Here is an 8,776-nt window from a genome sequence, read left to right as displayed (position 1 = left end):
TCCAATGCGTTGTTACATTTTATACGAAGATATTTTTGTGTCCTATATACGAGCCTGCTAAAAGATCCCTAGAATTCTCCTCTTCCCGATGATCTACATGATGCATTTTGGATAGGAAGATCATGAAGAGTATTGCAGCACCTAGATGAGACTCACCGATTGGTGCAGATTGGAAACTCGCAGTCTGGAAACAAATCTGTGTACTGCTGTGGCACATCAGAGTGCTTGTCTGCAGACTCATGTAGCAACGCACTTGATGGAAACTTAAAGTCTGACATATGATTTCCATTCTATCGTGTAGGGATCTGCGAAAGGGAGTTGACATGGGTACAGAGCTGCTTTCTGCTGTTGCTCTGATTTTTATTTTTTTCGTAGATAGGTGCTCTTATTGCTTAGCAGATGAGCTTCGCTACTTTTGTTTACACCTTCCAGCTTTGATGCGTCCACACAACCATCTCAAAACATCTACAAATTGTATATTTCGGGTATTCTTTTTAGTGCACTGCACTTAGCATCCTGGACCAAGAGAGTTTCCTCTCCCCATACCTACAGAGTGCGTACCCCCGGCAATATAATTTACAGTCGAACAGTTTGCAAGTTATGCTTGCGAACCTCAACTATCCGCCCCTGGCAGCTTTACTCACAGACAAACACAGACTACGCATGCATAATAGCAATCTCGAAGTCTCGATTTGAACCGCTTGTATGTTATTTTCGCGAGTGCTTCGGCCCCGCAAATAGTGAAACTCTTCGCAAAACGATTCAGTAGGGGACGTGAGAACATTTAACTCCATCCTCCTAACGAGCAAAACATCATAATTTAATTTGCTTCATAAATGTTACACTCGTTATGATTTTACGATGAAGTTTCGATGAAAGGGAAGAGAGAGAAATGCGACGAAATCTTATAGGAAGTTCTATTACACGACAGGCTCTCACAATTTGTGTCGTAAACGTCAGTGTGATGCAGAATCGCATTGGTAAAACAGGACTGGCCATACTGTGCAAAACAGCAACGTCCTCTTGAATTACAGCATTTTGTTATCGAACGTAAAATAATTATGTCTTTTTTCCAACATGTGAGCTAATTGAGTGAAATGTTGCATTCTACAATGTTATTTCACAGTCTGAAATGTTTATAATAGACACGTGAATGACAGTTTATTTAGAGACACTGACTTGAACGCGAGAGACGGTCTCTAGTCGTGTAATTTGTCCTTCCAGCTGAAAGAAATTGCTTAACATAGATGCATTTTGCTTTGGAATTTAGATTCTCGCTTTTTGTTTGCTTTGATTACGGTTTCAGAATAATGTGGACATTCTGGGTGGTCATTAATGTTCGCAGCAAAACAGTGGAAGCTTTTTCCACAATTTTACTCAAGGTAAACGTGTATAGGGTGTCTATAGCCTCATCTGTGACTGTAATCGGCGGTGATGTACTTCGTTACATATTACAAAATCATGTGATGAGAATTGTATCCTGCAGCCGAACATGAAAACTAAACCTATTTTGCCAATAAAACTAAAAGAAAATGGCCTGTACCTATTGTCCTGGAAGAAGGACATTTATTATCGTGTAAACTGTGTTTTCCTTTTTAATATGTGCTTGGTTATAAGGGACGCATTGATATAAAATACAAATGTTACAGTGAATTCTTTTCACAGCGTGCGCTTGCTGGCTAGGCTACTAGAGGCAAAGTGGCCGAGTCCAATAGGAGGTTGGCCGGCCGCGGTGGTCTCGCGGTTCTAGGCGCGCAGTCCGGAACCGTGCGACTGCTACGGTCGCAGGTTCGAATCCTGCCTCGGGCATGGATGTGTGTGATGTCCTTAGGTTAGTTAGGTTTAAGTAGTTCTAAGTTCTAGGGGACTGATGACCACAGCAGTTGACTCCCATAGTGCTCAGAGCCATTTGAACCATTTGAACCAATAGGAGGTTGGAGCTGTCCATTTAGGCAAACAACCCATGGTCAGGATAGGCACCATTTATCTCGGTTTTGTTCTGAGGGATGCCGGCGTCGCACTCTGTTGTATGTGTAGCTTTTGTCGGCACCGATAACACTAACCACCCAGCCACGTGACGTCTGGGACACATTCTACTGAAGACTCTGCAACCAGATCGGTGGGATGTTGTTCTGGGGTCTGCGGTCGCTTTAGGTGGAGGGCTTCCTGTTTTCCAAGCAGCAAATATTTGAAGAAGCGATCTGGAGAGTTCTCCGGAATTTCGCTGTTTTCCGTTGTTTCCGTCTTTTGTCTGTCTGTAATTGATTTCCACAGACAGGAGGCCATATATCAATGCCACCAGAAGGATCTCTTTGTGGACCACCAAGACTCTATTCCTATGGTGGGGAGAAGCAGGAACGTGGGGAGGAAGTGGGGTGAGGGTAATACTACCTCCAAGTTTGTTGATTTATGAGTGTCCATTGAGGAGGACACAGCTGAAATTGCTACGCTTCTCTGTTACTCTGGGGTAGCCACGTTATTATAATGATTATTTAGCAATAGACAATACATGTGTTGCATTATTACCCGTTGATTACGAGTGCTGTATTTTTAGAATTTCGACATGTATTTAGAACAGTGATACATTTTCCATCATTTGTGGTTGTGCATATTGTCTTCGATTACCTGGGATGCAGCGTGATAGTCGAGCAGGTGTCTGTAGCAAACTGTGACGTCAAACAGCGATAGATGCAGTCCTCAACTGTATGCCTACAGTTAATACACCTATTAAACTTCTCTCTGTCCAACACCAACATCCCGTCACTTGGATACATTTACCACAAAAAAGATAGTACCTTGAACACGAATTTATAGCTGTAGAGTAGAGTTTGAGTGAATCTGCTACCACTTTCGAGTGTTATTGTGGAATATTTACCCAGCAGGGAAACACCTGTTGTATCAGGGAAACACCTGTTGTATGGCTTCGTCAACTTTTGAGCTGAATTATGAATTTGGGCTGGCCTTGTGTAGCGCTATGCTTATAGTTGTGTAATTAGGGCCGATATATATGAGTAAGTACGTAATTAAGGCCGATCTCTACTTCAGTAAAGTAAAGTACGATAACCTAACCTTCCTCTCCTACTTCACGGCAGTTTCCATGTGTTGGGGGGTTGCACTTGGGCTTTCCATCGAGAAGGACCAGGGTTCGAGTACTGGCAATACCATTTTCAATTTCCCCGCCCCCCAATTCCTGGGCGGGGGGTGGGGTAGTGCGTCAGCACAGCGCTGGGATAAATAAATTCCCGTCAAAATTCGAAATTCCCGTCAAATTCGAAACTCCTGCCAACAGGGTAGGTGGAGGAATTAGAGGTGGGAATGGGTTGGCGGCTAGGAGTCACGTGCAGGCTGAAAAAATTACGTGACATTATCTGGGGGTGGGGGTGGCCGTGGGTGAGGTCAGGGGGGAGGTAATTAATTGGTCAATGTAAATAATTTGCATATCAATCGGATGTCAAGCTTATATCAAGACTGCACTGATACCGTCATCTCCCTACTTCCTGGGGAGAATGACTATTCCTACGAAATGATATTAAATATATATTCTAAGAGACTGAATAATTTTTTGTGTCATCTTTACACACAACATTGCTTTGAACAGTACTATGCTTAAAAAGTGAACAATGATTTAGAAAGGGTACAATTTTAACAGAAAATTACTACAAAAATCAAACAGCTTAATCAATTAATACACTCCTGGAAATTGAAATAAGAACACCGTGAATTCATTGTCCCAGGAAGGGGAAACTTTATTGACACATTCCTGGGGTCAGATACATCACATGATCACACTGACAGAACCACAGGCACATAGACACAGGCAACAGAGCATGCACAATGTCGGCACTAGTACAGTGTATATCCACCTTTCGCAGCAATGCAGGCTGCTATTCTCCCATGAGACGATCGTAGAGATGCTGGATGTAGTCCTGTGGAACGGCTTGCCATGCCATTTCCACCTGGCGCCTCAGTTGGACCAGCGTTCGTGCTGGACGTGCAGACCGCGTGAGACGACGCTTCATCCAGTCCCAAACATGCTCAATGGGGGACAGATCCGGAGATCTTGCTGGCCAGGGTAGTTGACTTACACCTTCTAGAGCACGTTGGGTGGCACGGGATACATGCGGACGTGCATTGTCCTGTTGGAACAGCAAGTTCTCTTGCCGGTCTAGGAATGGTAGAACGATGGGTTCGATGACGGTTTGGATGTGCCGTGCACTATTCAGTGTCCCCTCGACGATCACCAGTGGTGTACGGCCAGTGTAGGAGATCGCTCCCCACACCATGATGCCGGGTGTTGGCCCTGTGTGCCTCGGTCGTATGCAGTCCTGATTGTGGCGCTCACCTGCACGGCGCCAAACACGCATACGACCATCATTGGCACCAAGGCAGAAGCGACTCTCATCGCTGAAGACGACACGTCTCCATTCGTCCCTCCATTCACGCCTGTCGCGAGACCACTGGAGGCGGGCTGCACGATGTTGGGGCGTAAGCGGAAGACGGCCTAACGGTGTGCGGGACCGTAGCCCAGCTTCATGGAGACGGTTGCGAATGGTCCTCGCCGATACCCCAGGAGCAACAGTGTCCCTAATTTGCTGGGAAGTGGCGGTGCGGTCCCCTACGGCACTGCGTAGGATCCTACGGTCTTGGCGTGCATCCGTGCGTCGCTGCGGTCCGGTCCCAGGTCGACGGGCACGTGCACCTTCCGCCGACCACTGGCGACAACATCGATGTACTGTGGAGACCTCACGCCCCACGTGTTGAGCAATTCGGCGGTACGTCCACCCGGCCTCCCGCATGCCCACTATACGCCCTCGCTCAAAGTCCGTCAACTGCACATACGGTTCACGTCCACGCTGTCGCGGCATGCTACTAGTGTTAAAGACTGCGATGGAGCTCCGTATGCCACGGCAAACTGGCTGACACTGACGGCGGCGGTGCACAAATGCTGCGCAGCTAGCGCCATTCGACGGCCAACACCGCGGTTCCTGGTGTGTCCGCTGTGCCGTGCGTGTGATCATTGCTTGTACAGCCCTCTCGCAGTGTCCGGAGCAAGTATGGTGGGTCTGACACACCGGTGTCAATGTGTTCTTTTTTCCATTTCCAGGAGTGTATGTTAATCCGGGATTTGGGAAAGTTGGGTGGTCTTTCTCTGAGTTCTGAAGAAGTTAACTAGCTGACAACAATCATTGCTACAAATTAGGTGTAGTCTTACCTCAAACTTCGTCCCTCAAAAACAGTGAGAATATTTAAAAATTTGCATTCCTTTCGCCTTTCAGTGTAGACAACACACTCATCGCTGCTGTCCTTTCTTCATCCAACAATACGATTATAAGTAAATACAGCGCTACTAAATTCGTCTGTCACCTACCACACTTCAACTAAGAATGTATCGGACTGCGCAGAGGCAAAGACTGTGCCACCAAGATTGTTTAGCAGTAACGTAACTTGCTGTCTCTCTCACGTGCACATCGATGACATACAAATATCAAAATGACGTGACCTCCTTACAACTTTTGCAGGAATCGTTAAAAAACTAAACCAGCTGAGGCACTTCGCAATGGCTGGATTGTTCGTCCAGTAGTAATTGTATATACGCATCTCGCAAATCTACCTGCCCTGGGTAGTGTGTCCATCAGTTCTATGGACGTGGAAGTGAAAAAGAAACCATTACAGTTTGTGGGTTTATTCTTACCTTAAAGTCAGCACACAAACTTAAAATTCTAGAAGGGTTCTTCAGAATGACCAACGGTGATGCCCACTGGCTTGCAGAAACGGGTTCGATTACCCCATTGTCTTGCCATGTTTGCAATTCCTGAGAATTTTTGCTCATTTACTTCATGGGGGACAGGTCATGTACCAAAAAGTCAGGTCTTTGCGTTGTCTTTCACAGATGTGAGCTTCGAAGTCTTTTGCCCTTTCTAAATCTGGTTTCAGTACTAATTTGTGCTTATTACACATTGTCAGAAACGTTATTGTGAGGCACAGAATTACTGATTGTAGAACGTTGTCCGGAATGTGCAAGTTGAACAAATCAAATGAATCTAATCCAAATATGTTTGCACTTTTTTAGAAATGAATACATGAAAACAAAACACACTTTGTTATTCTTTGTAAAGCTGCTCGAAAACTACGCACGCCAAGGACTGAAATTTCCTGCCTATTGTAAAGAGACCGAAGTAGGGGAAACCGGGGCACATTGATCATATTTCTTTTTTTAAATTATATTCATTTTTTTCCACATTTAAATTTATGAAGTTATTGCTAAATATTTAGAGCGATCTTACTGAATCTGGATCACAATTATTAACCTAGATAATATGAATTAAAAAGTTTTAAAATATTAATTACTGGACAAATGTCAAGTGGGCCAATCTGCCCCTACCTCTGGGTAAGTTGGCCCAGAGGCTGGGGCACGTTGACCCACGTAATATTTTGATAAGTTAAACTAGTATAAATTCATTATATCAAAATAAAACGAAAAGTTATCAAGAAACATACTTTAATGTACATAAAATCAAGTTGAATATTGAGTTAAATGCTTAACATTTTATTATGACAACGGGAAAGCAAAAATTAATAGTAATTATAGTGTCTTAATACAAACCAATCAACTTTAATCACTGTCCACATCCAGAGGATCAGCACAGTTATAACACTCATAAAATAGTCCATGGATCTCATTTTTCACACATGTCGGATGAGCCCAACGCTTGCAGTTTGTGCACTCAATCCATTGTGCTCCAAACTGACTGTTTGAAAAAGGCTTGAGACACCTTAGGAACAGTGAATCTTGATCTTCCTCATCGACATCATCATCTTCATCATCGTCATCTTCCAACGGTTTCTTCTGGCGTTTTAGGCCTACTGCTGTTGATTTAGTTAATTTCATTCTACCATTGCTCCTACCTTCTTTTTGAAAAAGTGCTTTCTTAGCCTGGGTTTTAAGTTTTCTTTCCAATGCTTTCGACTTCTTTTCTTTTGCACCTTTTTGTTTTTCCCCGAGGGCTTTTTTACTGGAATGTCTGTCACTATGGCAGAAACTCTTTTCCTTTACCCTGCTCCCATACTTTTTCTGGACTCTGCTTTTTCAAAAGGTCTGACCTCTTCTGGAGTTGGAAACGGTCTTACGTTTATCTCAGCTCGAGTTGATGGACTGTTTTCAATGTTTGGGTCTGGCCTATCCGAAATGTAGGAAGGCATAAAATCATTGTCAGTAAAAATATTTTTGATAAAGGGATTGATCCCAGTTACCTTGAATCCACTAGTTATGTTATTGGGAGTTGCAGCATTTGGAAGTGCTATTCGCACTATAGTCAGGATGTCGTAAATAGTCATAGGCCGTTTATTATTGGTAACCCATACATCACATGCTGAGTTCACGAACTTTTTAAAAGGCCCATTAACACTTCTGTCTAAAGGCTGCAGGTTGTGCCTACAATGCGCTGGAAAAGATAGAAAGGTGATTCCATTATCTTTACAATAATCAAGAACTTCAGAGTCGAGATGTGAACTGTGATTATCAATCAAAACTAAGCAAGGGCGTTCTTTTGAGCAGCGAGCGAGTAGAACAAAATGTTTCATATATTTTGCAAAGTTTGTCTCCGTCATCCATTCCGAAAGATGAGCTGCTCCATCACACCTAATCGGGCCATCGAGGATAAAATGTGGCTTCAAGTAGGTCCACGGGAAGATGAAGAATGGAGGCACACTATTACCCATCGCACTAACTGCAAAATCCATCGCAACAAGTGACCCTCTCTACACCTATTTGGCGAAAATCTCTTGGAGCGGCTACACGATCAGGACGCTGGACAGTAGTTACTCCAGTTTCGTCAATGTTCCAGATGTCCGCAGGGTCACATTTTTCTTTTTAAAACTATGTAGAGATTATTAAAAAAACAGTTCTACATTATGTTGTTGAAACTGGTGCACCAGGCTAAACTAGTTGCTCGAGGAGTCCGAATGGAGAGTTGAGGGTACCTCTTCAAGAATCCTGTGATCCAATCACTTCCCGCCATTTCGGTCTAGGTCCAAGTTTGGGGTATTTTATTGTTGTCATTGAAAGACCATAATATATGTCACTTGACATCATGAGGTATTATTCAAGCATATCTTCTTGTCGGAATTAAATATCTGAAAATAAACAACTCTAGTTAAGCTTCCTGGCAGTTTAAAACTGTGCGCCCGACCGAGACTCGAACTCGGGACCTTTGCCTTTTGCGGGCAAGTGCTCTACCAACTGAGCTACCGAAGCACGAGAGCTTCTGTAAAGTTTGGAAGGTAAGAGAAGAGATACTGGCAGAAGTGAAGCTGTGACGACCGGGCGTGAGTCGTGCTTCGGTAGCTCAGTTGGTAGAGCACTTGCCCGCAAAAGGCAAAGGTCCCGAGTTCGAGTCTCGGTCGGGAACACAGTTTCAATCTGCCACGAAGTTTCATATCAGCGCACACTCCGCTGCAGAGTGAAAATCTCATTCTGGGAACTCTAGTTAAGTTACCTATAGAGGCACAGTTACTCTTTTCATGTGAGTGTGTATGTGTGAGTGTGTGTGTGTTTGTGAGAAAGAGAGAGAGAGAGAGGGAGAGAGACAAATCAGTAGGCCTACAGTGCACAAGACGACGTAATGATAGACACAATAACAATGGCAGGGATAGAGAAGAAACATTAGAAATTGAAAAATAGATTTGCAAATAAAAATAATTTTAGTTAACAACATTTCATACCTGAAATCTTTTATCATAGCCAAATTTATCCCAAGGCTTCTATTTGTCATCAAGT

The 8,776-nt window shown here is 43.8% G+C and overlaps 2 non-coding genes across 2 annotated transcripts; one reads left to right on the top strand and one right to left on the bottom strand.

Moving 5' to 3' along the window:
• Positions 1-8,179: 8,179 nt before the first annotated feature.
• Trnal-caa (transfer RNA leucine (anticodon CAA)) lies at positions 8,180-8,254 on the bottom strand. The gene has a single exon. It is a non-coding gene; the product is annotated as a tRNA-Leu (tRNA).
• An 80-nt stretch (positions 8,255-8,334) lies between these two features.
• On the top strand, positions 8,335-8,409 carry Trnal-caa (transfer RNA leucine (anticodon CAA)). The gene has a single exon. It is a non-coding gene; the product is annotated as a tRNA-Leu (tRNA).
• The last annotated feature ends 367 nt before the right edge of the window (positions 8,410-8,776 follow it).

The sequence above is a fragment of the Schistocerca nitens genome, chromosome 4, assembly GCF_023898315.1.
Source record: "Schistocerca nitens isolate TAMUIC-IGC-003100 chromosome 4, iqSchNite1.1, whole genome shotgun sequence".
Taxonomy (NCBI): domain Eukaryota; kingdom Metazoa; phylum Arthropoda; class Insecta; order Orthoptera; family Acrididae; genus Schistocerca; species Schistocerca nitens.
This window is presented reverse-complemented; position numbering and strand designations above follow the sequence as displayed.